We start from the raw sequence: 27,769 nt of genomic DNA, 5'->3' as shown, positions 1-27,769 counted from the left end.
TACCATCGCAGAGCCCGGTTTTCAAGAAAATTCCCGGTTTTCAACAACGAAAGTCATATTTAGAGCCGAAGTACTGCCCAAATTAATATTTTAGCCCCCGGTTATTTCACGGTGAGTTTAATATATATAAATAATTGTATGTTATGTGTTATATGTGCTACGTGCTTTTTAGTGTTATTATTCCGGGTTATTTTCCCGGGTTATTTTTAATTGCTATTTTTAATAGCAACGAAATACCTTTGACCATGTGATCAGTGAAAGGACTTAGATTCACGTTGGTACTGGTATGTAGCCTCTGGCCATGTGGAACATGTCTCCGTAAGAGAATGAATTCTATTCTATGGTAGTGGCAGAAGGTTAGACAGGGCTATAAGCCTGAAATCTACCGAAATGTTAATCCGAAGTTGTATATCTTCTGTGCCGTTTGGGCCAAAGCTTTATTGATGTATATCAAGCACGGAAATTGTTATGTCTCATTGATTGTATATCTTTAAATCAAATCAATGATCGATATGGAAAGTTTGTCACATAATTCACATATGCCCTTGTTGTTCCTTGTTCCTCTTTGCTTCTGCCCTACTAAAGTATATATATGGCATAACGTTATATTTTATCTATTATTGAACTCACTAAGCGTGTCCGCTTACCCTCTCGATGTTTAACAAATTGCAGGAGATAAACATCCAGTATAGTTATATACTGGTAGAAGATTTTTGAATAGTTTGAAACTATTGTATCGATGGAAGCTTATGAATAGTTTGAAACTATTGTATTTTGCACTCCCATATGTATAAAACTATAGAATCCTGGGAAGTTATGTAATATATAACACTTTAAAATAGTCGGTTTGTATCCAGTAGTTTGTAATCTCTTTATCAATGTAAAATATTGTTTTTTATGAATATGCAAGTAGCATGTTTTGGAGTAACTATATTGTCGAGTATGAAAGTTTGGGTCTTTCATAAATACGAAAGTTAGCGTCTTTCAATAAAAGGGAAGGAAATCCGAAGAATACCTCAAAGAACTCTGGTTTGCCCTTGAATCTTTGCTCTACAACTCTTCTCCTTGCTCCTTTCTTCTTCTCCTTCTTCAAGCCTTCACAAAAGCACACAAGATCACTTAAATCACTCAAGAACGAATTAGGGTTTTCTCACAGCTCTCTGGGGGGTGAAGGAGGCGAGATTGGGGGCTATAAGGTGGCTTAAATAGTGGGCAACCCGGGGATTTAGGGTTTCTCACAGACAGACAGACTCGCCGAGTCCAGAATATGGACTCGCCGAGTCGCCAGCTAACACGTGCTCGAAATCTCGTCCCTACTCGGCGAGTCAGGCTATGAACTCGCCGAGTCCCTCTTGCAAACTTCAAAAATAAATACCATAGAATCATCATACCGGAGACGGGTCGTTATAAATAATACAACATGTATAAATATGTAATGCGATAATAAAATATCTTAATTCATTTTCACCCGACTCTTTTATCTTGCATGATTATCTTGGCCTGGTCCTCTGCCTTTATCTCCGAATTTGAACCCAAAATTTGAAAACTCGGATTCTCCCTCATCTCTTCGTTTACATCTCTGATAAATTCAAGATATACATTTTCTTTATCATCTTCTCTATTCACTATTCATAGGCTTTCTTGCTCTAGGGTTTTAACGAGGTCTGTTTTCTTTGCAGGTAATTGAAATCACCAATATATCGATGGACAAACGTAACAAGAAGTAAAAAGATTATGTGGTTCTGTTCCATTCCCTTCTCCACTCCGATTTACCTCATCCCCTTTCTTCTGTTTCAGTTCTTTCTCTTCAATCCAACTCCTCTCCACTCTCTCTAAACCTAATTAGTCGCAATCACACCAACAACACCACACTATTGCACCAGTCATGCACTACCACCACTATGGTCTCTCCCCATAGAAAATCCCTAAACAGTCGTTTCCGCCACGGGTAGGACCTACGTCGGTTACAACTCTCTCTCTCTCTCTCAGTTGGTCTTCTCTTCTTCAGCGAAGAAGAATATATTTTATTTCGTTTTTGGTTGATTGTATGTGTTTATATCTATTTCTTTGGAGATATGATCATGGATTAATGTTCACTTGGTCTTTACAGGTCATTGTTATCAGGCTAATTATCACTCTTTAAAGGAAGCATTTTCTGGCTTTAGGAACGTCATTAGAGGTAACAATTTGTAATAGTGTGTGTAAATGTGTAGCTATATGTATGTGTATGTGCCTGCAAATGTGTATAATTGTTTATGTAGGTATGCATATGTGTCTACTCGTGTGTGTATCTGTGTGTAGATCAGGTTTGTGTTTCCTTTTTCTTGTCCTCTCTCCAATCTCTATTGTAAAAATCCTATTTTGATTTTATTTTAATATGATGCATATGTCTTCTTCAAGGTTTACAGGTGCATTTTTCTTATTCGACATCATTCTTATCTTCACAATGTGCTTGGTTCTTGGGAATAATTCCTACTTCTCCTATAGTTGTTTGAAGATAAAGGTGGTTGGCACTGTTATAAAGCAAGTCCAGTGTGTGGATTGAGGACCAAATCTTGCTTCTTAATAATGAAATTTTCCTTAAAAGTTAGTTGGTTTGTATGGGTGTCCAAAATCCGTTATCTGAAGTTTTAGACTTCATGGCAGTGGCACCTAGTGGTTTTGTTGTGGGATTTCAGTAGACTTTTTTTTTGCCAAAACCCAATTTAGTGTAATAGTTTTTCGTTGTTTAGGGCTACAAGGAAGAGGCATGGGAGGTGGTTGAGCATATGAGTCATGAAGACATGCATCTGCAGGAAGTTAGTGAGAGCCATGGTGGAAAAGAAGTAAAAACCCTTCTTATTATTTTAATTAAGATCATACCCTAAAAACTTTATGCAATTTATAGCATGATATGATATTGAAGGCTAATATTGAAAAAATACAGGTTTCTTAATTTGTAATTGATTTGGGATTGGTTTTTGTTGGCAGTCACCGTTGGGTTTCCCTCTATTTACTCAGAATTTATTTGATTTTAGTTGTCACGGGAGGAGCATGATCTTTAATGTGATTTGTTCATAATTTTTATTTTCTTATTTTATTATTTGATTAGAGCATATAAAAGATCTGGTAGCAATGAAGCAATATAAAAGTGTCCCAATACAAAGGTATGATGCTTGCTCCTCTCACGTTTCTGTTATTTTACTGAGATTCCATATGATAAATTCACTTCTTTTTGTTGTAAGTCTAAAAATCTATAGGTGGTCTTCCTGATTTGTTATGTAAAAGCTTCGATTTTGATTCTTAAAGAAATGGCAAATTTATAACTGAGATTTTGCCAGTTTCCTAGGTTCGATATTTGCCTTTTGATTCCCAAGTTTGGATTTTTATTTTCAAATCCCTTTAGCAAGTTGCTAATTCTTTATTCTTTGATCATATAACCTTTTTTCGTTTACGCTTCTGGTGACATCAGATTGTAATTATATTGTGTTTTTTTCAAGTGTTTCTTTAAACTAAACTAGAGGATTTCCTCCACACGATTACATATGAGGATAAGAAGCTCAAAATCTTTAACATGCTATATGATTTTTAATTGGTGAGATATTGTGCTTTTTTCCATTTACATGTATTTTGATAAAAAATGATGATGATCCTCATTTTTAATAGGGCATTGCGTTTGGGGAAGTTTCCAAATTTGCTATCATATTAAATGTAGAAATTACATTTACTCCACTCTCACTTCATGTGGATCCAAACATATATCCAATGGATTCTGTAAATGGTATATATAGAAAGTTTTACCTATCTTTCAAATTTTAGTTTATATATTTTTGACGAGAATAATGACCGAACAGATAAGCCAATTAGAATTAATGTTCAATTTTGGTGCTTTTTATGCTATGGGAATTTCATTAGTTCCACTGGTGTTGCTTTGGTGAAATCAGTTTTCTGGTGGTTTTATGGTGTTGCGCCTGTTTACTAATCAAGACTTCACAACGGGAACTTTACATACTTATTGTGCGAAGATATTAGGGTTTATTGATTTTCTTGGTGATTTTTGGATTCAATACTTTAGTTATCTCCTTATTTCATGTGTTGTTGATCAGTGAGCAAGCACTTTTGTGCTTTAGTTTGCTAATATTGATTTTTTTCTCTCCCTTTTATGTTTATCTGAACCAACTCTTTGTAATGTTCACTTTTTACTGTCCTATAAAGATAAGAAAACAATCACATAATCACTAATACCACATATACACAACTAAAGTTGGCATATACTTTTTTAATGTCATATATCCTTACAGATTTAATAAGATAAAAAATAAAGAAGGATCTTAAAATTCCTTGACATGAGGAACATATTTTGAAAATTCATTTTGAAATTGGAAATCTGATAAAATTTAGGTTATTTTGTGAAACCATGTCAAATGTGTCTAGAATTTTTCTATTAAATCAATGAGATCAATTTTTGTTCATTTAAACAACATTTTCCAGTGTTCATATAAAATTGGAAATATGAAAAAATTAAGGCTATTTTGCGAAACCATATGTCAAATGTATCGAGATTTTTTCTATTAAATCAATAAGATCAAATTTTATCCATTTAAATAAAATGACAATTGCATAAAACAAGCAAAATGTCATACCAAATAGTTTGCCCAACATAGAAACCCTAACCATTAATGTTTAACATCTTACATTCAAATACACTCTCCACATAACGTATGTATTGTTGTTTGAAAGTCAAACTTAATTACATTAACCTCAAAAAGAGAAAATGCGTACAATACCTTAATAAATATTAATCAAATAGAACATGAGGGTGACAATAGAAGCAGCAGTAACAACTGTCAACAAGAAAAAAGTTTTACAACATCCAACAACTTGTAATCTACTTTCGCAATTTGAAGTACAAACACACTCGTTGGAGCCTCCCTTTTCTTAACCTTTCCATTTATTTCACCATTTGCCAGTGTTCATATGATAAACATGTCTCCCCAAAGCTCATTGACATCAAACACCCCATTGTAAGTCATCTGGTATTTCAAAAACATACTTAATATTGCACTTTGTTTGTAAGTTAATTGAGTATTGGAAATGTGTGTTTGTTTGTTGCAAATGGTTTTACAGTATATATTGCTCTTTGTGCTTCTTGTATGTTTTTCTGGTTTGTAACCCTTCCTTCCTCATATTCCTTTTGTTAGGGTATTTTTATTTGAATATTATATAAATTGTCTTGCAAAATTTTAAGTAAAGTGTTGTAATATCCATGCTTTATGCAATGATTAACTTATCAAGTGAATTTGAAACTAGCATTAAATACCAAACTTTTATGAGACGATGGATTTTTTAAACAATAACATGATTAAACATACTAAAAGTTTACGTATTTTTATGTACATGTTAAATTTAATTTTATCACAAAAACTAAAAGCAAAACATTTTTTTTGGTTTTTGTTGTAATTTTAAAATTAAAATAAATATAAATAATGTTTTTCTTTTATTTTGAAAATTACAACAAATAATATTTTGATAATAACGTATAGCTTTTATGTTAATAAAATTCTTAACCAAATAATATAATAATAAAATAAAAATTTTAAGATATAGTTTCATATACACCCTAAACATTGAAATATAAATCGTAAAGCCAATAACCATTTCTAATGTTAACGTTATTTGTTAACAATACTAGGTGTCAGACCCATGTATTACATGGGTTTATTTAAAAAAAATTAAATATAAAATTTTAACAATTTGAAAACTTTAAATTTATAAGAAAAATAAGAAATTTTTTGAATTATTAAAATTAATGAGACTTTAATGCATTAGATACATTACATATATAAACCATTTTCTAATAAATACCTTACATATATATTACCTTATATATTAAATGTGGATTTTAATTTAATAAAATAAAAAATACAATAAAATGACAAGTGGAAAATAGAAAAATTTAAAATTTCTAGAAAATGTCATGTGTCCAAATGAATGAAAAGATGACATATGGCAAAGTCATTTTTATTTATTAGGGTAGATAAATTGTAAGCCCCTTGCCCTCTTCTAATGTTATTTGTTAATGCATAGCGTGTTTTATTTAAATATGAGGTACTCCGTAAAGAAACAAACCACTAAAAGATAACTATTCGTAGTGTGCTCAAAGAAATTAATTTATCGTCATCAGAAAAAGGATAAAATTTGTTGTAAAGAAACAAATTACAACAGGATTAGTGTTTTAGTGTACCTCTCAATTAGTCGCCAATTTATATATAATAATGAAATTTACGAATTAATGTTCGTCGTCAGCCGTATGACACAGATACCCGAAATGAAAATACACTACTTTCAAATAAACGACAACCTACTTATATATAATATCTAACATTAATATTTTTTTTTCTTAAAACTAATAAAAAAATTACTAAACAAATTAAATAAGCCATTAAGAGTTTAATATGATTTTTTTTCATATATGACTTTCATACACTTTCATATAAAAAATGATGGTTAAAAAGAAAGTTTACATCGAAATTAAAATATTTGAAATAAAGAGAGAAGATCATGATTAAAAAGAAAGTATTCATCGAAATTAAAATATTTGAGGCATATAGAAAAAAACTAATTGTCTCTTGAAAACTAACTGATCATATTGAAAACATATATTCCAACATATTGGCTATTGCATTTGTCAAAGAGTAACAAATCGCCTCTCTAAACAATTCGTTGAAAATGATTATTCGTACCGCCGCATTGTGCGGGTGCACTACTAGTTTATATATATATATATATATATATATATATATATATATATATATATATATATATATATATATATATATATATATTTCACAATGAGTCTCGGTGAGAAAGAAGTGATTATTTTGTGTTATTAGGAAAAAGATAGATTATTTTGTTAAATATGTTTATGAGATGCGATAATTTTGTGGTTTTTTGTTATAAATAATATATTAAAAAAAAAAAGACATTTGTTAAGTTTAATTCATATAGCTACACTTTTGTTTTTTTAATCCGAGATGTTCGATCTTACAGATAACACTCCACAATCCACATGCATTTGGCAGCCCATCTCGGCTCGCGCTATTTACGTTCAAAAGGGATTCTGAAAATAATCCGTGAATCAGGAGAATTTAAGCTGAAGAAACCATCGCCAATATTTAATATCAACACTTATAAGTGCCCCTTATCTACGCTTTTAATGGTGATACATACAATCACATTTGATGATTTCAAGAAAAAAACAAATTAAGATTAAACTTTTATCCAATAATATATTTTTATAACTAAATATTAGATACGAGAAGATGATTTATACTAGAATATTATAGAAAGAGAAATTAAATAACATTACAGTTGTTGACCGTTGATTCATTGAAGACGGTTGTTGGGAAACAAATGCATGGTAAATACATACGACAGTCGTGGATCTTTTCCCAGACGCGGTGAGTGAGGAAACGGTCTTCTTCGTGTTGACGCCGCCGGTGCATTGGTTGATCAGGTCAGAAGGCGGAAGGAAGCGTATTTCCAACGACGGAAAAGCCGGCAACAAGTCTAGTCAATTCCATTTCCACCCATTATTATTATTATTATTATTATACTATATTATTTAACTGTTTTGTAACCCCACCCCCAACCCCAAGGAATCCCATGAACGGATTTGATGCCTATTTATGTCCATTTAGCTTTAAAACAAAAATGTCAATTTACCTTTTCTTCCTTTTTACTTTATATTGTCTTGTAAAATATATCTCAAATTAAGATTTTTTGGGAAATATAAAACTCTTTTTTGGCTATATAAAAAAAGTCTCAAAAGTTCCTACAAAAAAGACTTCAAAAAACATATATTTTTTTTTAAAATTATTATTTTGTTAAAATATAAACAACTTTACGATATATTTCTGGAATAAACAGTAATTTCTTAAGTTAAACATGTGAGTGTGCGATATATATATATATATATATATATATATATATATATATATATATATATATATATATATATATATATATATAGAGAGAGAGAGAGAGAGAGAGAGAGAGATGTTTTAACCCTTAGATTTTATATTCAAATGATGTATCGTATAATTATAATACATCCTTATACATAGAATCGAATACATCAAAGGGGTAAAATGGAGATTTAGTACATATAAATTATTAAATAAATTCAGTTTTAACAAACATATTGTTATTTTTTGTTTTTATCTCATATTTTTTTAATTGTTCCTAAATTCATTCCTAAAATCAAAAATAAATGGGACCGGCTAATAAAAAACAACCCAGCTCCATCGATCCTCTCTCTCTATCTAGTCCAGGTATGTTCCCGCTCTCGTATCCCTCATCCTCGTAATTGTCTCTCCGACGAGATCGATCTTCGGCTACAATAGAAGACGCAACAAGCCTACCATCCCTACCATTCTCTCAACCTTTCTTTGTTCCTCTCGTTTCAATCCCTAGCCCTAGCTAACTTGTGATGTCGCCCCTTCAACGCTTTTGTACCTATAGACTGACGTCGTTGAGGTATATTCGAATTTGAAAACTAAACTGAGGATATTAATGTTGTTAATTTTGAGATGATTTGTGAGAACGTTGGGTGAAACTTATGTTATATATTGTTGTAATATGAATTTGGCCCGATTCCTGCTCCGTGAGAGATGGACAGAGGGGGCCTGAGAATCACAACAAAGGAAATAAGACCGTCAGTCGTCGCCCGGGAGGTTGTCCTAGAACGATGCTCCGACGATCAAGTTCGTTCGAGGTTCTGATAAGAGAGTGTGAATGTATGAGACAACGAGTTAAAGTTTAATGTTGGTCCCTTCTCTTGGGGAAGAAGAGACCCTTTTATACCTAGAATCGGGGGGACAGAACCCCGACAATATCTTCTACTTTTTCAGGTGATCTGGTAGGGACATACGGCTTCAGATTTGTAGATCGTGCTCTGCGTGTAGCTGCCTACCATTGGTGCAGGGCTGCCAGGAGCAACGTTCTAAGTGGTACACCTGTCACTCAGGGGGACGAAGGGTACTATTTTGTCTCGACTCCAGCTGTGACACTTGGACGCCAAGGAATGAGTTTGGGATCGCAATGACGAGGGCAAGATCACGGGCCCGACGTTAGGCGCACATTAGCCTTTGCTCAAACTGTCTGACGGTTCCATTATTTATGACATATTCTTGGTGGGATACGTCAACAAGTCCCCTAGGCTAGTAGACGTCAGTGTTTGCTTAGGGTAGCTGAGTAGTTCTAACTTAGATCTGGGCACACGTTTGGTGGGAACGGTCCCTGACGTATACTAGAGTCGTTCTGGCGAGACATCGTCGCTTCGTTCTGTTTTTTCCTCCTTCTCTTTCTTCCTTTTTCTATTTATTTAAGGGTTCTCTACTTTTAGAAGCGGTTATACACTTCCTTTTCATGTAATCTGTCGTCCCATCCTCTATTGTCATTTCTTTTTTTTTACCCATATTTTTTTCTCTCTGGTTCTTGATGGCCTCTGCTAGATCTGGAGTTGTTCCTACGCCTGAGGAGTTCGAGTTTCTTCAATTCCAATTTGGGTTCATGCCTGAGCATGGAGTACAATTCCCGTCGGAAGTGTCTACCATATATCAACCATCGGCCAGGAAGGTGGGTATTCCGGTGGCGATCTTCGAGGTCGGGTTTCGGCTTCCCGTTTCTGGTTTCTTTGATGGGGTTATGCGAGAATACGGTTTCTCCGTGACATCCCCAAATTCACGGTCATTTAAAAAAATTTATTTATGCTTAATTGAAAATCAGAGTATTCATTTTAAAGAATAATATTGCGGAATTTGTTCCCAGAAAAACATGATAAATATATTATCAAAGCATTTCCGAAGAGATGTATTTTGTTTGTATTAAAACTTTGGGATGTCATCGTCAATACAGAAACATAAGCATAAACAGACCTTACATTCATTTACACTAGTGATCTACATCTCCTTTAATCTTTCAGTGTAATATAGTTTCGTATCGAAACCTGTGTTACAAATAACCGAGTGAGTCAGGTTGAGAAACATGGTGCATACATAGGGTTTTTAACCCACAATAATAAAGTTATTATGTTTTATCATTAAACAATTAACTCAATTACCCATCCCCATTATATTCTTTAAGGATCTACCCTAAAAAAAATCTATTCTTTCATTTATTCATTCCTAAGGATTGTCCTAAGGAATAAGCACGAAGTCCATCGTTGCCAGGGTTCATCTAATAGGCACTAAGTCCATAGCTTCCGATGTTATCTGTTAGGCACTAAGTTCATAGTTGTTGATGTTATCTGTTAGGGTACTAAATCTGTAGCTACCAACATTCATTTGTAAGGCACTAAGTTCATAGTTGCCCATGTTCATTCGTAAGACACTAAGTCCACAGTGTTGGGTTTTAGTTAAAAAATAGTTTGATAAACTTGATAAATATGGCAACGGAAGACTTTAATTTTGAAATAACGTAAACATTTTATACCCACCAAGGATCTTCTTGCAAGTTACAGAAAGATTAAAACTCCAACCATAGAATGATAAAGAAATAACAACCTTTGTAGTTCTTTGGGTCCTCTTGGGAGGCTTGGAAGATGATGAAGAATATGGAATCTTTGAGACACCAATAATGAATCCACTTGATGTAGATGCTAGTCCATAAACTCTTAAACTATTAAGCTTGAAGTTCATAACCAAAGTATGAACTTCAAGAGAGTATAAATGCAAGTAATCTCCAAGTCTTCAAAGCAAAACTAGAGAGAATGAAAGGGATAGAAGAGTTTCGGCCACTTGCAAGAAGTGAAGGCTGAGCACTCTTAACCAAATGCTAGCCTCTTATTTATATGCAAAAAGTGAAGGTATTAACCATTAGTCCTTAGCACTTTAAGCAAATTTGTCCCCATTGTCATAAGCATGTCTCCCATGCCTTTAAAGCATGATTAAACAAGTCATACACTTCTTCTTTTTATACAAATCTCTAAAATTGCATAAAGAATAGGAAATTTAGTTTACATTTTATAAACTCAAGGTTTATAAAATATAAACTTTGTCTTTTGAGTAAAATCCAAAAGATGTTCAACTAGTCCAAAAAGTCATGCATGACTTATTAATTCATACCATATGAAATAATATAATGTTACATGCTAATGAAAATTATTATTTCCATGAAACAAATAATTTTCAATTTAATTATAAGAGTTTTATTGAATATTTATTAAAATCAATTTCTAATAAATAATCAATTGTATCAAGTTGTTGTTAGTGTGAACCATTAGTATCATATGTTATTTAGCAATATCACTTTAATATGACTCTTGAGCATACTAGATCTTTCAATCTCCCACTTGCGCAAGACTCATATTAGACTGATATAGACAGTGGTGAACACCTAGCAACGTTTTACTGCCCCTAAGACCATTCGACTGTTTGTGCCATTCTATCAACGCTCAATTCCTAAAAAGCTCAAAGCTATAATTGGAGTATAAGATAAGTTTATCAGTTATCCCTTTACTACAAACATCATGTTGAACATGAGATATGGATCACAATCAATCTCATTGGCTGTTCAACTTTTGGTAAGGCGCCTTAGATTTCTAACTCTCAACACATAAGAGGAAAAAATCTCATCTTGACAACATAAGCCTCTTGTATAGCTCACACCATAACTTAAAATGAATTTTATAACTGCCCGGTTAAGGAACTACATTTGACCAATATCAAAGCATAGTACTCCCTACACTTAAGTCCCACTATGTATCTCATGTGTTAAGGATACAAAGATAGTACCTTTTAATCAAGTATCATTCACGATAGCAATCCATGAGATGATCTTGATGTGGGTCAGTTCAATACTAGCTCTCTGACAAGTCCCTATGAAACTTGGTTACAACCACTTGTCTACTTTCATCTAGTGAGAGTCAACCAATCCAATTCATATTAGTCTCACTTTATAATTGCTCCCACAATTATTGTTGGATTAGTGTCTAATTCCATAACTATAATTGGTATATACTTGACCCGACCTAACATGGTCCATTTGGGTTGCATGACATCATGCATTTGGATAGACTAAAATTAGAAAAATAACACTTAAGGTTTATTAATATATTAAAAGTTCTAATATATTAATAATATTGTTTAATTAGTATTGACCAAGAATTAATCTAGAATTAATTAAGTGATCAAAAGAAGACTCATTAAATATATGGGTTGATTGTGTAAAATCATCCATACTTATATAGTGGGCTATTGCTCCATGGATTATCAAGTTGGTCCAAAACCCATAGGATGCTCCATGGATGCTCCATGGTGTATTCGAACCCATGGATCCAAGGAAATGGAAATCCATGACAATTAGGGTTTACCCTAATTGTAACAACTATATAAGCATATTATTTTGTGCAAAAATCGGACACTAGTGAAACAAGTGGAGGGCAATCCGATTTCATGAAGTGATGATATCTCTCTAAGTTATTCCAAGTGCATATGATGTTGTGTGAACCATTTGAGGTGTCACATTTGGGGCACTAGGCTCCTGAGCTCCATGGAATCAAGCACCAACAAAGAGGTATGTAACTCTACTAGTTTTATGTCATTTGTACTTCATAATATGCTAGCTAGGATAATACCTTGGAAAAATTGATATTTGCATGTATAATAGAGAAAATATAGATCCAAGGTATTTAGGGTTGCATGTACACCATAGGAGTGTTAGAATGCTCAAAACCCATCAATTATAACCGACTATGAACTTTTAGAATAATAAAATTATTCATGGATTAAACATGTTAATATAGAACACAAGTATTAATGTCATGACTATATCCCAATATATCGTAACATTATCTAATATTTGTTGTTATAATGTTCCAGTATCCAAATACTAAATCCGAATAAAAATCCTATTTCTAGAATAATAAAGTCATACAGCTGAAGTGTGACCATTCATACATATCTCAAAAGAATGACCTTATCAATGGTTCTTACAAAATTTAATTTGTGTGAATTTTGTGAATACTATCATCCCCATACTTAACTTTACTCTAAGTATAGTTAAATATATTGGAGAATATGATTGGTGTTCTTTCGTGACATAGAGTCTCTTATCTTGATTAAGTATACTCTTAAAGTCACAAAGATTTCTATGTGATCCTTGAATGGCAGAAATCAATACAGTTTTTCAATGATTCCATTCATCCAAACATATTTGAATTTAACTTCTAAAGTAGTGTATTATTATTTTGTAGTAGATTTTGTCCTTATGTTTTGCTTGGACCTTATTCCAATAAGACTTACCCTTCATTCCATAATGAAGTCAAAATCCAATTATAATTCATAATTATTTGTATCCGTTTAGAAATTAACATCTTGTGTAGATCTTTCCATGAAGATTCTTTCTAAACTGATTGTCTCATATGCATTTTCTTAGTTCTTCTAAAGTACTCTTAGAATTCTCTCTTAGTCATCCAGTGACTTAACCATGTATTCAATTAGTATCCTATGACATTCTTACAGCATCATCAAATACTATGTCCCATGCATAATATGGCGTAGATGAATTCATTTGCCAAGAAAATAGAATATAAATAATTTCATCTAGTTCAAACCTATGAGCTATGTACTTTTGAGGCTTGCTCAAAATGGTGCCATATGACAATGCGAAGAATTCTACAAAAAAATCTTGTGTCTTGATCCCTTTCAAGATATTGCCAATATATGTATAATGACATAAAAATTTTAACATTCATTTTATATATCTCTTATAGATTTTACATTCCAAGAATGTATCTTCTCCTTCCTAAGTCTTTCATTTTAGAAACACTTTCTGATTCGAGGTGAAAATGTAACGCCCGTAGATCCGGGCTAGTCAATTTAGAGACGATAAGCATCAAAAATGACTTTTGATGGAAGATTATTTAGAAGGAGTAATCTTAACTAAGTTTTAGTATATGTTACAAGGATTATGTACATATAAAGAACACTGAAATCCGAGTTATAACGAAGAAGTTATGAGCTATCGAAGTTTCGCGACAGAACCGGCACGACACAGCGCGACGTAAATAGTGAATTTACGTTAGATTGATATTTGGCCTTAGCGATCTAAATGAATGTCATAGAATACGTTAAACCGAGAGCGTTCATACAAAGAACGTCTAAATCTGACTTCGCATGAGGAAGTTATGATTTTTCGAAGTTTCAGCATTAGCAGTATGCAACTCGAAACTCGAGATTGAGGTCGAGTGATATTTAGCCAAAACTTTCTAAATGAGAATTTAATATCTCATCAATAGTAGTCCAACGATAAAAAGACAGACGAAAACGGAGTTCAGATGAAGGAGTTATGAATTTCGAACGAAGTTTTCCTGTCCTGGCCTACTAAAAATAATATATTAATAATATATTTAAATTAAAGTCAAAATTAGACAACGGAGTCTAAACAAGAGTTGTAGATCATAATCTCACCTATGCGTAGATATAAAGAACGTCGAAAACAGAGTTCGTATGCGAAAGTTATGAATTTCTGAAGTTTGGGGCGCGAAACCCCAAAACTGTTAGAGTTCACGACGTGAATACAGTGTTCACGACGTGAACTCAGTATTTATGACTTCTGGAGCCTGACAAACGCAAGTGGCGATGACGCACCTGATGACTATTGAATTTACGACGTGAGAACTGAAAAATGACCCTATAAATAGAAATCAAGGGTCAGCCGATTTTGGTTGCTCTATCTCTTTTCTCCCACTCCCGATTCCCTCTCTAAGCCCTATTTTAACCCCCCGAAGCCCCGGTATCATCCCGAGACCCGAAGTAATTCCCGAAGCCCGAAGATCTCGAGAAGAAAAGAGTTTCCGAGCCGAAGCTCTGCCTGCGAGAAGCTCGGTGTGTGATGATCTTCCAGTTTACCGAAGAATACTACTCTTAGAGCCGTAATGTTGTCCGATCATCTTCAGATCAAGTGAGTGTGTGGTTACTTTCTTCTACTGCATAGATATGAAGTATTTGCAATGAAATACGTGCTATGTGTTTATATGTTGTTGGTTTAGTTGAGATGGTTGTGGAATGAATGTTTTATACAAGTTTTTTTTTAATGATTTAAACTATATATGTGATTTATATCTACAAATATGTTGGGTAGAACTTGGGTAGATGAAATAGTTGGTGTGTGAGGAAAGATTAGTTTGGGGATGAGACGAAAGATGATATAGATCATGAGATGAGGGTGACAGGTGATAAATGAGTGAAACCTTTACCCAAACGATGGCCCCCGTCATTCAGCAGAGTAGGGATGACAACCACGGACTATTCTAGACAGTCCTGTGGAACACTAGCAAGCTCGCAACTTGTACGTGTTGTGGACTTGATGTTCACCGGTGTACTCAGAAAACCCATTGATATGTATTGCTAGAGGATGTATCGGAACCAATACTGTTAATAAACGAGATAAACCCCGACGACTATGGAGTTAGCGCTTGGTAACTACGGATATAGTGTCTGTTGAGAAAACCCTGGAAACGATGGATTTCATGTCGATTCCTTAGGATAATCCTTAGGATTAAATGAACGAGGAATAGTTGATTCTTACGGTAATCTTTAAGAAATAAAGAAGATAATGGGGATGGGTAATTGGGTTGATTGTTTGATGATTGAATATAATAATTTTATTATTGTGGGTTGAAAACCCTATATGCTCACCAGGCTCCCAAGCCTGACCCACTCAGTTTTCTTTGCATTACAGGTAATGACAAAAGAGTATAAGTTGGTGGACTTGCCGAGAGATTTTGGATTATAGATCAGTAGTTATAAATGACTGTTGTAAGGTCTATTTTATACTGTTTATGCTTTTGGTCGGTATCGGAACATGACATCCCGAGGTTTTATTATTAATGAAAAGTACATTCTCTTTGAGAAATGTTTTGATAAATTCTTATAACATTTTGTTTTTGGAACAAATTCCGCAACTGTTTTCTTTAAAAGATTATGCTAATTTTAAAAACAAAGAATAAACAAATCGCTCTTTTATGGCCGTGAAATTGGGGATGTCACAGAAAACGACCTTGCTTAGTCTGAATGTGATTTCAAATGATTAAGTATGTCTCACTCATACAAGATTAGGAATTTCACTATGCTCCCACTAGTTCTTAATAAACACACATGTTCTATTCATTTTGATATAAAAACATACCTTGTGGTTTTATATGAAATTATGATTGTAACATTGAGATGTTTGCTTTATGTCCACAAGTGGATCTTAAGCTCTACATATTTTGTTAGGATAACTTGGATTAAGAAAACCTCCGGGCTAATCTATATAGATATCTTCTAGTAGACGTCTATTAAAAAAACGGTCTTTCTTGAAATCTATTTGCTATATCTCATATTAAAATATGAATTTATATTAAATAATATCATTGTTGATCTAATCATTGCTACCTGTGAAAAAGGTTTGATCACATTCAATGTCATGAGTATGATGTGGACCATAGTCAATGACATGAGTATGAGAGATTCCTTTTACTACAAGTCTTGCTTTAAATGTGTATGGTTATCCATGTAATTTATTCTTTCTAGAAAAATATTTTCTCCTTCTAGCTATGCTATAGGGACAAATTTTAATCAAGCCCATACTTGATTCTCATACATGGATCACATCTCATGTTCATGACTCGAAGGCATTTATCAGATTCGAGATCTGACATAGCATCTTGGTATTTGATGGATTTTTCGGAAACCATCAATAAAAGCTCATCAATGAGAGATTCCACATTTCTCAAGTCATAGATGATTTCTACCATTAATGCGAACAATTTGTGTTTGTGAATAACTATTATTTAAGTTTAACAATTCTTGTTAAAACTAGTGCCAACTATTACTACATAAGGTTATGGTTCTTGATCTGCTTCAAGTTCCATGTACCTCCACTTGCTTTGTCATTAGAAGCTTGCTTTCTACTAACATAGCTTTCACAAGAATAAGAGAACCTATTCTTAGTGGGTTTGCATATAATAATCTAAGCCACACTTAGAGTATTATACAAATATGTATTTGGTAGATTTTGGGTTTAGAAGCTTTAGTCCAACATCGGCCTCAAATCCATAAAACGTTAAGTACGATGAAGATGGAGCCCTTCTATACTAAATCTTATAAAGTGTTTAATCTACTAATTAGTTGTTATTTGTATTCAAGATACAATTAATAGTGATTGAAGTATTATCCCAAAAAAATATTAAAGGAGGATATTTCTACCGATTAGAAAATAAATCACATCAAGTAAGATTTAATTCATCATTTATTATCATCAAGGCCTTAGATGGTTCTTACCGGTTTGCATATCAACTTTTGAAACCTTTAACAAAGATTTCACAATTATGCTTTACCACATAAAATATAATTAAAACTACTATAGTTGTTGATACAGTTGATTTGGTATCCTGTGTTTAATCTCAAACATTCATTAGAAAGGAAGTCATACACCAAAGTGTACAGTTCATTAATTATTTTCTCTACAACTTAGTGAAAATATCATTAGGAAACCTTTTCATATAAATAAGGTTCACATATGTCAAATAAACTACATTATTTGCCTTCAAAAATCCATTTCTTGAAATTGGAATATGTGAATGTCATTTATATAATAAAGATAACAATGTCAAAGATGAGTTTGACTTAAAACAAGTTTAGGTCAAAAAGTGTAACACACGTGTTTCTAGGCTAAGCATTAAAGACGAAGTAATAGTCTAGGTCAACTATTGTAATGTGTTTTGAAGTAATAAGAATGAATTATGTGAATTTATGTGTCTTATATTTAATTATGATGATATAATAAGTTAAGGATAAAAATAAGCGTCGAAAATAAATACTTGATGAACCCGATATCTATGAAGAAAGTTGTAGTGGTTGAGACAAGGATTCCGGAGATTCAAAGAATATTGAAATCCGAGTTATAACGAAGAAGTTATGATCAGTCGAAGTTTTGCGACAAAATCGACACGACGCTGTGTGACGTGAAAAAGTGAATTTATGATAAAGTGCTTTTTAGCCTTACCGATCTAAATGAAAGTCGTAGTATACGTTAAACTAAGAGCATACATAAAAAGAATATCCAAATCTGACTTCGTATGAGGAAGTTATGAATTTTCTAAGATTTGGTATAGTAGTATGTAGCCCGAAACTCGAATTTTAGATCGAGTGATTTTTGGCCAAAAGAACCTAAACGAGAGTCGAAGATCTCGTCGATAGTAATTCAACGGTAAAAATACAGACGAAAACGGACGTCAGATGAAGAAGTTATGAATTTTTTAACGGACTTTACATGTCCCGGCCTGTTAAAAATATAACTTTAAAAATAAAGTCAAAATTAGCCGACGGAGTCTAAACGAAAGTTGTAGAGTATAATCTCACCTACACGTGGATATAAAGAACGTCAAAAACGAAGTTCGTATGTGAAAGTTAAGAAATTTTGAAGTTCTTGGCACAAACCTCGAGGCTGGTGCGAAGGAGTACGCCCACCGTACATAAAGATTACGCCTAGCGTACATCGCACGTATTCGATTCGGAGTCAGCCACGTTGCCCTTCCTTTGTTAGACACGTAGCTTGACACGTCCGAGGCACAAGAACCGAACATAATCCACATTTGCCTTGTACGCCCAGCGTACGAGGGTACGCTCAGCGTAGGACTCCTCAAGCTAGTACGCCCCACGTACCGAAGAATTACGCCCAACGTAGTGCGAGGCTTCGGCCACTGTAAAAGGGGTGTGAGACCTTCCAAAATTGTTTGGAAAATTTTACACTCTTCCACCTTATACTTCCTTTTTAGCTACAAAAAAATACCCCAAGCCTGGAATATTATCCTAGCATCGTAAGAAAGCCCCGGAGAGCCCGAAGATTCCGAGAAAAGAGTTTTTCGAGACGAAACTCTGCCCGCATGAAGCGTGGTTTTTGAGAAAACATCCCGATTTCATCAAAAAAGATTGTTTTAAGGGACGAAGTGCTGTCCAATCACCGTCTTATCAAGTGAGTGTATAGTCACTTTCATCTTACACACACATACACACACACACACATATATATATATATATATATATATATATATATAAAGTGTTTTATATAAAATACATGCTATGTGTGTGTGTGTATATATATATATATATATATATATATATATATATATATATTGTTTGTTTATGTGAGATGTATGTTGAATGAATGTTTTATACATGTTTAGAATGATTTAAATTGTATATGTATTTTTATCTACAAATATGTTGGGTATAACATAGGTAGATGAAATAGTTGATGTGTGATGGAATAAAATGATGAGAGGTCTCAATGTTGACGATGTTCCAGTCATCTAGCGGAATATAGATGACGACCCCGGACTTTTTCTAGACAATCTAGTGGAACGATAACAGACTCGTAATATGTAGGTATTTTTGAACTTTTGTGTTCATCCGGTGTTTTTGAACTATGTGTTCATCAGGTATTTTTGAATTATGTGATCATTAGGTATTTTGAACTGAGTGTTCACTAAGTGTTTTTAAATTAGGTGTTCATTAAGTATTTTTGAACTAAGTGTGTTCATCAACTATTTTTGAACTAAGTGTGTTCACTAGGTATTTTTGAACTAAGTGTGTTCACTTGGTATTTTGAACTAAGTGTGTTCACCAGATATTTTTAAACTACGTGTTTACCAAATGTTTTAAACTACGTGTTCACCAGTTGTAATTTAAGAACCCTGGCAGCAATGAACTTCGTGCCTATTCCTTAGGATAATCCTTAGGAATGAATGAATGAAGGACAAATGATTCTTAAGATCTTTAAGAATAAAGAAGATAATGGGAATGGGAAATTGGGTTGATCTTGATGTTTAAACATAATAAATTTATTTATTGTGGGTTGAAAACCCTATGTACTCACCAGGTTTCCCAACCTGACCCACTCAATTTATTTGTATCACAGGTATGGATACGAAGCTACTTTACATTGACAGATCAAAAGAGATGTCGATCATTAGTGTAAATGAATGTAAGGTCTGTTTATGCTTATATTTCTATATTGATAATGACATCCCAAAGTTTTAATATAAACAAAATACATTTCTTCAGAAATGCTTTGATACTATGTTTATCATGTTTTTCGGGGAACAAATTCCGCAACACTTTTTTAAAGATCACTCTGATTTTATTTTAAAAGCATAAACGAAGTCGCTCTTTTCTGGTCGTGAAAATGAGGATGTCACAAAAAGTGATTGCGTATAGAACTTAATTTTATTTATGGAATGTTGATATTTACTTCACAACTCTATTAAGAGATCTAGTCTCATAAAAAGAAGTTAATCATTTCAGAATATGAATATTATCGTTATGAAAATGATTGAGTAAATTATCAAACACTTGAATAAAATAACTGAGACATAAATTTAGACATGCTAAATTAAAACATACATTGTTCCAAAACAAATTTTGTTTTACATTACAAGCAATTTTGCTCAGCTGGTACTCTTTAGTAAATATATGTAAGCCATTTGCAAATATTAGATGAACATTTAAGTACCAAGTACCTAATTGTTATATGAACAATATGAGTTCTATCTAGTAGATACTAGAAGTACTAGTCTCATCCAGACTTTCTTTCCAAATAAGAGGAGTAAATCCTCTTCCAGTGTCTAGTTTCGTCACAAAATAAACAAGATCCATCTATGTGGGCTTTAGTAAATTTCTTGGGCTTAAAGGTGTTCAATCCATAAAACATGGGCCTCTTAGATCACACTAGGTCACTCTTTTAGCCTTGCATTATTCCAATGTTTAAACTAGCTTTAAATAAAATATCATTGTATTTATTGGAATATTGCTTGACCTGTTATATCATCAAATATATATGTTTAAATTATCCAAGACTTCCTAGAAGTCATGAATAACTATTCCTAGTTGATGTTAGAAACATCTTAAGCATCACATTGATGCCTTTACTAGGTATCATGTTCAGGTTTAATTGCTCAAAGCAAATAGTTTAGGACTAGGACCTTTAAGTGTATACAATTTCATATCTCTTACGAGATTGTCTATTAAGACATGAACTCATTCATTGAAGTTGTATCTATTGAATGTTATTGTTTCATTAAGCCATTAAAGAAATGACAATTCATGATAATGAGAATGGATTATTTAACTACAAAATTTTAACAAAATTCATTTAGTATTTTCAATATTTAATCTTTAATAATTAATACCCTTTTGGTTTCGAAAAACATTAATTATTAAGGTCTAGGATCCAAGTTGCAAAACAAATAAATGGTTAGGTATCCTTTACCCCATCCATTTGAATTCAACCCGATAGATATTGACTATCAATTATATCTTGCCATATAATTCCAAGATTTATGGGATCTCTAATAACAAATTTAATTAGATATGTTTGATCCCATATATGTCTCATAACTCTCTTGCTTAGGTATCATTTATCACAAAAGATTTATGATCAAATCGTCCAATTTGAAAAACTTGTGTAAATGGCCTATAACTTGGTTATAGAAATCGCGAAGACACCCTGACCATCAAAAGACAACACTAAGCGGTTAGGTATCATTTATCCCACTAGTGCATACAAGAGATTTGCGGGTGTTTTTCAAAAGGATTGCATAGATTTGAGGTTTGTAAAAAGGGTCTTTATATGTTTTAAAATTATACTCTACAACATATGATATCATGGTTATTACATGCATATAATAAACCATGGTATCAATTTTCAAAAGAAAATCACTTTTAAAGGTTCTATATAAAAAGCTAGATTTTATATAATTTGACGCAATTCAAGTTTAATAACCGGTATTAAGTTTGGATGCATTTGAAACTTTTATATCTTTAATAACTCTTCATTTTATTACTTATATATTTGGAGTTTGTATAAGATACAACAATCACCATTTTAAAACTTACAATGGAGTATTTCAAAATTTGTCGTTATTAAGGATTTTATAAAAACGAGTTTTATTTTAAAATTAATAACTTGTTACATCTTATGTCTAATTTTGAAAACCCAAACTTCATGTGATGTTTACTTTGCCCAAAATTATTTTAGCATGAGAAAAACTAATTTTATCAACAACACAAACATGCATAAAAAGATATGTGCATAAACATAGCCAATTAATAACATTTTTGTGAGCCAACACAAAAATGACAAGTCCATTCCTAAAGGGACATTTAAAGGGACCAAAAATCTTATTGTAATGTTGTTGTAGAAGCTACCACTTGAGTAAACACTCATTGCTTACAAAAGTTTTGAAATGCTTCTTCAAAGGAAAAACTGCAACTTTCATGACACTTTTCAGAAAGTGTCATCTTTCTGTTCAGCACATGTAAAGCATTCATAACACTTTTCAAAAAGTGTCATCTTTCTACCTAGCACATGTTAAACTCGAAATTTTCCCTTTTATCTTCAAAAAATGGCTCAAACTTCATTTTTTGTTACATTTTTGTACAAATAAATCATTTCTAAAAACTAATCTGTTACTTTACAAAAATAACCAAGAAAACTAATCTATTTAATTATTACATACCATATGAATAAATAAACTATTACAACTATTTTTATAAGACAACAAACAGAACAACACAACAATCATAATGGTCATTGGCAAGTTTATGCACATCATATACATCAACATACACATAAAACAACATTTGTTTTTCTAAGACGGCTTAAATGACAAAAGATGCATGAAACTTTTGTCACATAAAATAACAAAAAAAATTGTCATAGAAAATATGTATGAACTTATTTTAATACAAAAAAAGTTATCTATATTCTCCAAAAACTAAGATTTCCAAAAATAAAAAATAAATCTAACCAAACTTGCAAGGTGTCTCTGATACCAATTGTTGGGTTTTAGTTCAAAAAAGTTTCATAAACTTGATAAATATGGCAACGGAAGACTTTAATATGGAAATAACATAAACATTTTATACCCACCAAGGATCTTCTTGCAAGTTACAGAAAGATTAAAACACCAACCATAGAAGGATGAAGAAATAACAACCTTTGTTGTTCTTTGGGTCCTCTTGGGAGGCTTGGAAGTTGATGAAGAATGTGGAACCTTTGAGACACCAACAATGACTCAACTTGATGTAGATGCTAGTCCATAAACTCTTAAACTCTTAAGCTTGAAGTTCATAACCAAAGTATGAACTTCAAGAAAGTATAAATGTAAGTAATCTCCAAGTCTTCAAAGCAAAACTAGACAGAATGTGAGGGAGAGAAGAGTTTCGACCACTTGAAAAAAGTGAAGGATAAGCACTCTTAGCCAAATGCAAGCCTCTTATTTATATGCAAAAAGTGAAGGTCTTAACCATTAGTCCTTAGCACTTTAAGCAAACTTTTCCCCGTTGTCATAAGCATGTCTCCCATGCTTTTAAAGCATGATTAAACAAGTCATACACTTTTTCTTTTTATGCATCTCGAAAATTGCATAAAGAATAAGAAATTTAGTTTAAATTTTATAAACTCAAGGTTTATAAAATATAAACTCTATCTTTTGAGTAAAAGACAAAAGGTGTTCAACTAATCCAAAAAGTTGTGCATGACTTATTAATGCATACCATATGAAATAATATAATGTTACTTGGTAATGAAAGTTATTATTTCCATGAAACAAATAATTTCCAAATTAATTATAAGAGCTTTATTGAATATTTATTAAAATCAATTTCTAATAAATAATCAATTGTATCAAGTTGTTGTTAGTGTGACCCATTAGTATCATATGTTATTTAGCAATATCACTTTAATATGACTCTTGGGCATATTAGATCTTTCACATAGTTGTTGGGGTTTATCTATTTGACACTAAGTCCATAGCTACCAGGGTTTATGTATCAGGCACTAAGTCCATAGCTACCGATTTATATCGTCTTTCATATCTCATCATTCATCTTCCAAACTTTACCCAACATATACGCAGATATAAAATACATATACAATTTAAATCATTTAAAACATGTATAAATCGTTCATCCAACATAAATATCAGGAGCACAAATAATATGCATACATAGCACGTAATTTATATTAAATACTTCATATCTATGTGTATGATGAAAGTAACTATGCACTCACTTGTTAAAGTGATGATTCCAAACTCGGGCAGCGCTTCTCTTCTAACGATTCTGTTTTCCTTCAATGAAACCTAACATTATTATCGCTAAGTTTTAGTCTAATCTTTATTGTGACTAATTATTAGTTTAGATTCATCAATAACTCAAGTCTACTTTCAAGATATATCAAGTAAAGAACAAGCAGGTAGGATCATATCGGAGGTAGGTTCTGTTTGGTATACGAAGTATACTGTTTGGAAATCCCACTTTAGACACCTCACTAAATCGCAACCTAGACATCATCCCCATAAGTAGATCAATCAGTATAACGACTTGGAATCATTAATAAATCTTGTTTATAGGTTCATAATAACGATAATGAACTTAAAAATAAGTTATACTTAAAGTACGGTAAGCATAACTCAACATTACACGGGGTTTAGCGAGGAACCAGGCTCTGTGGGAGCAGAACTTCCGAGCTTAAAGCTCTTTTTCTCGAAGCGTTCTAGCGCTCCGGAGCTTTCCTCTAGCAATTAGGAGTTACTAGGGCTTTGGGAGAGGTTTAGAGAGAAGTTAGAGAAAGAAAGAGAAGGGTTATGGTGTGAGGAAAAAGGGTGAGGTTTGCATGGTATTTATAGTTCGGAAAATGGCCAAACTCGTCAAGTTGGTGCCACATGGCGTGGGGAGAAAGCAATGGTCCAGATTAAGCCACGTCACTCCTTTCGCAGCAGCACCCTTACAAGTTCTAAATTTCGTAACTTTTGTATATGAGTTCCGTTTTTGACATTGTTTATATCCACACTTAGGTATTGGCAAGATCTACAACTCTCCTTTTGACTCCATTGGCTAATTCTCGACCAATTTTAATTTTAATAGCATGAGAAGATTACACTGTTAACGACCGTGTAAAATTCATAACTTCTACATACGGACTCTGTTTTCGACTGTCTTTTTATCATTGAGCTCTTATTAATAAGATCTTCAATTCTCATTTCGGTTGTGTCGGCTAAAAATCGATCGATCTAAAATTTGAATCCCAGGTTGTGTACTGTTATGCTAAATCTTGGAAAAATCATAACTTCCTCACACGAAGTCAGATTTGGACGTTCTTTTTATGCACGTTCTCGGTTTAACGTATACTACAAATTTTGATTAGATCTCTAAGACTAAAAAGCAATTTATCAAAAATTGGTTTTTAACGTTACGCGATGACGTGCCGGTTTAGCGTTGAAACTTTGACTGTCTATAACTTCTTCATTTTAAGTCAGATTTCAGCGTTCTTTATATGTATGGAACCCTTGTGACATATACTATTACTTGGCTAAGATTATTTACTCTAAATAATCTTCCATCAAAAATTTTATTGACTCTAAATTGACTCGCCCGAATCTGTGGGCATTACATTCTCTGTCCACAATTTGACTTCGAATGTTGTGAACAAGATAATTGGGTTTGAATTAGGTTGTTGAGCGCTGGGAGTGCTTCCCCATATTTAATCATTCCAGTCTTTCTTCAATTCGTCTACTAATTCGGGCATTCACACTTTCTATCAGCGCTGTAATACACATTCCTTTATTGATAACCAGAAAACGCCTCGGAAGAACTGGCAGGATCGATGGCTATGGGTTAAAAGTGACTTGGTTGGGACTGGCTATCATAGCGTGCCTATGGGTTCGGATCGGGCTCCCCAACTATCAGGGTTCGGTCAGTCGGTGGGTCGCACGTTAAGAGGAATTTGTTTCAACGGTGAAGACTGGCTAGACTGTGTATTGGCAACAGCTAGAATGAGTGCTGCTTGGCGGTATCAGGGAAAGATGCCTCAGTTTTATGTGGACAATGACGGTAAGTGTTACCTTTTACCCTCCCTTTCTCCCCTTTTTTGCTTTCCTTTGCTTGGTAACTCGTATCTGTTGCTGAGAAAAAAAAAGGGTTTTGCATTATTTGCCATTGCAGGTAGCGAGCAGTTTCTGTCTCTTGAGCAAGTGATATAGGGGGGTGAGGGGGACCTATAGTATCACGAAGTCCCTCTAGTGGAGGCGTTGCCAGTTCCCGCCACAATTGCCGCTGTTTTTAGCACGATGTCCCTCCTGTCGAGGTGGGGGTCCGAGGATTAGGTGTGGCTAGTGGTAAAGTTGTTTGCTATCGTCGATCTACTGCTGTGGATTCCGCCCTCGAGAAAGATGACGGTGGCAGCTCTATCAACCGACGGTTACGTCGCAAGCGCAACATTGATCCTCTGTTTTCTAAGTGCCCTGTTGTTATCGAGATTGTTGATATTGACGAACCGCAAGCGGTGGAAACAATGTATTTGCGTCGGCCGTGGGAGCCAGGCATTGTTGGCACTTACTCCGTACCTCCCTCTGTTCCCGGTGATGCCCCGTTGACGGTGGTTCCTTCGTCTTTGGGTGTGACTGGCGTGTATCTCCCTGGGTGGAGTCTCGCGCCCGATTCCCTTTTGTCGGAATAAGGACTTGCCCGTGAATGGTGTCGACATGCGTTTCCCCTAGCTACCCTGGAGGTTCTTGGCGCTCTTTTTTATTCTCACATGGCGAATGATCTTCCATATTTCATTGTTGAGGTTGCTCCTTACTTGGTGGCGGCTGCTGGTTGTCTTTTTTACATGGGGGCTGATTTGGAGGAGCTGGCTGCTGTTAAATCCGAGCGTGACGAGCTTGCGGAGAAGGTTTGGCTTCTTGAAGAGGATCCATGCTAGTTTGATGAGAGCTACCTGGTTTTGTAAGGGGAAAAGACTGTTGCGGAAGCTCAGGTGACAAACCTAGATGGGTAGGTAGATCTTTTATCCCAGCAGGTCCAAATTTGGTATCAGAGAAAGAAGCATTGGTGGATCGTTTGGCACTACGAGACGATCAGTTCACCTCTAAGGTCTCAAGGAGGAAAATATTGGAGGCTAATTTAGCGTGGATTCTCCAGAAGGGAGTGGTTTGACTGGTGAATCGTGTTGTTGAGAGTAGTGAATTCGCGCTTGGGATTCATCGCTTGAAGGTCTGTGTGTGGCTGTTGGTGTAAAGAAGGGAAAGCAGGTGGCACGTACGTAGTCGGCTAGTAATATCCCTGGCTCATCCAATCCGGACATCGTGGCACAATCTATTGATGCAATATATGTTGCCATTAGGGCTTTTGCCGAGACGGGTTTCGTGTCCTACCTCCGTTTAGGTAAGCTCGGCCTTGTTGATCTTCACCAATTATGCTCTAAAGAGGAAGAACACGTGCCAGACGGTTGCGTTGGGGGCACTGCTTCGAATCAACCTCGCTAGGGTTAATTCACATTTTATCTTTGTATGTTTGCTGTTTTATCTCTCATTTTATGTGTTGTGTAGAATGTTGTTGTATTTGTTAGATTAGGTGACTAAGTTCATAACTATTTCTGGAATGTACTTGACCCGGTTGGCATGGTCCATTTGGGTTGCATGGCATTGCAACACTTGGATAGACTAAATGAGAGAAAGGACACCTATGGTTTATTAATATATTATTAGTTCTAATATAATAATAATATTATTTAATTAGTATTGATCAAGAATTTATTTAGAATTAATTTGGTGATCAAAAGGAGACTAATTAAATATATGGGGTTGATTGTAAATCATTCATTCTTATATAGTGGGATAACGATCCATGGTTTATTAAGTTGGGCTAAAACCCATAAAGTGCTCCATAGATAGTCCATGGAG

The 27,769-nt window shown here is 33.8% G+C and overlaps 2 long non-coding RNA genes across 4 annotated transcripts; one reads left to right on the top strand and one right to left on the bottom strand.

Moving 5' to 3' along the window:
* Positions 1 to 1,473: 1,473 nt before the first annotated feature.
* Positions 1,474 to 4,135, top strand: LOC145102470 (uncharacterized). Of its 3 annotated transcripts, XR_013706158.1 has the most exons (3): positions 1,481 to 3,146; positions 3,480 to 3,574; positions 3,646 to 4,135. It is a non-coding gene; the product is annotated as an uncharacterized LOC145102470 (long non-coding RNA). The 3 variants fall into 3 exon arrangements; XR_013706159.1 differs by lacking the exon at positions 3,480 to 3,574 and having other exon boundaries at positions 1,474 to 3,146; XR_013706157.1 differs by having other exon boundaries at positions 1,474 to 3,574.
* Positions 4,136 to 4,629: 494 nt separating this feature from the next.
* On the bottom strand, positions 4,630 to 7,781 carry LOC145102471 (uncharacterized). Its single transcript, XR_013706160.1, has 2 exons — positions 7,349 to 7,781; positions 4,630 to 5,012 (listed from the first exon to the last, which is right to left on the bottom strand). It is a non-coding gene; the product is annotated as an uncharacterized LOC145102471 (long non-coding RNA).
* Between the last annotated feature and the right edge of the window lie 19,988 nt (positions 7,782 to 27,769).

The sequence above is a fragment of the Lactuca serriola genome, chromosome 4 (genome assembly GCF_051521515.1).
Source record: "Lactuca serriola cultivar US96UC23 chromosome 4, Lser_US96UC23_V15, whole genome shotgun sequence".
Classification (NCBI taxonomy): Eukaryota; Viridiplantae; Streptophyta; class Magnoliopsida; order Asterales; family Asteraceae; genus Lactuca; species Lactuca serriola.
This window is presented reverse-complemented; position numbering and strand designations above follow the sequence as displayed.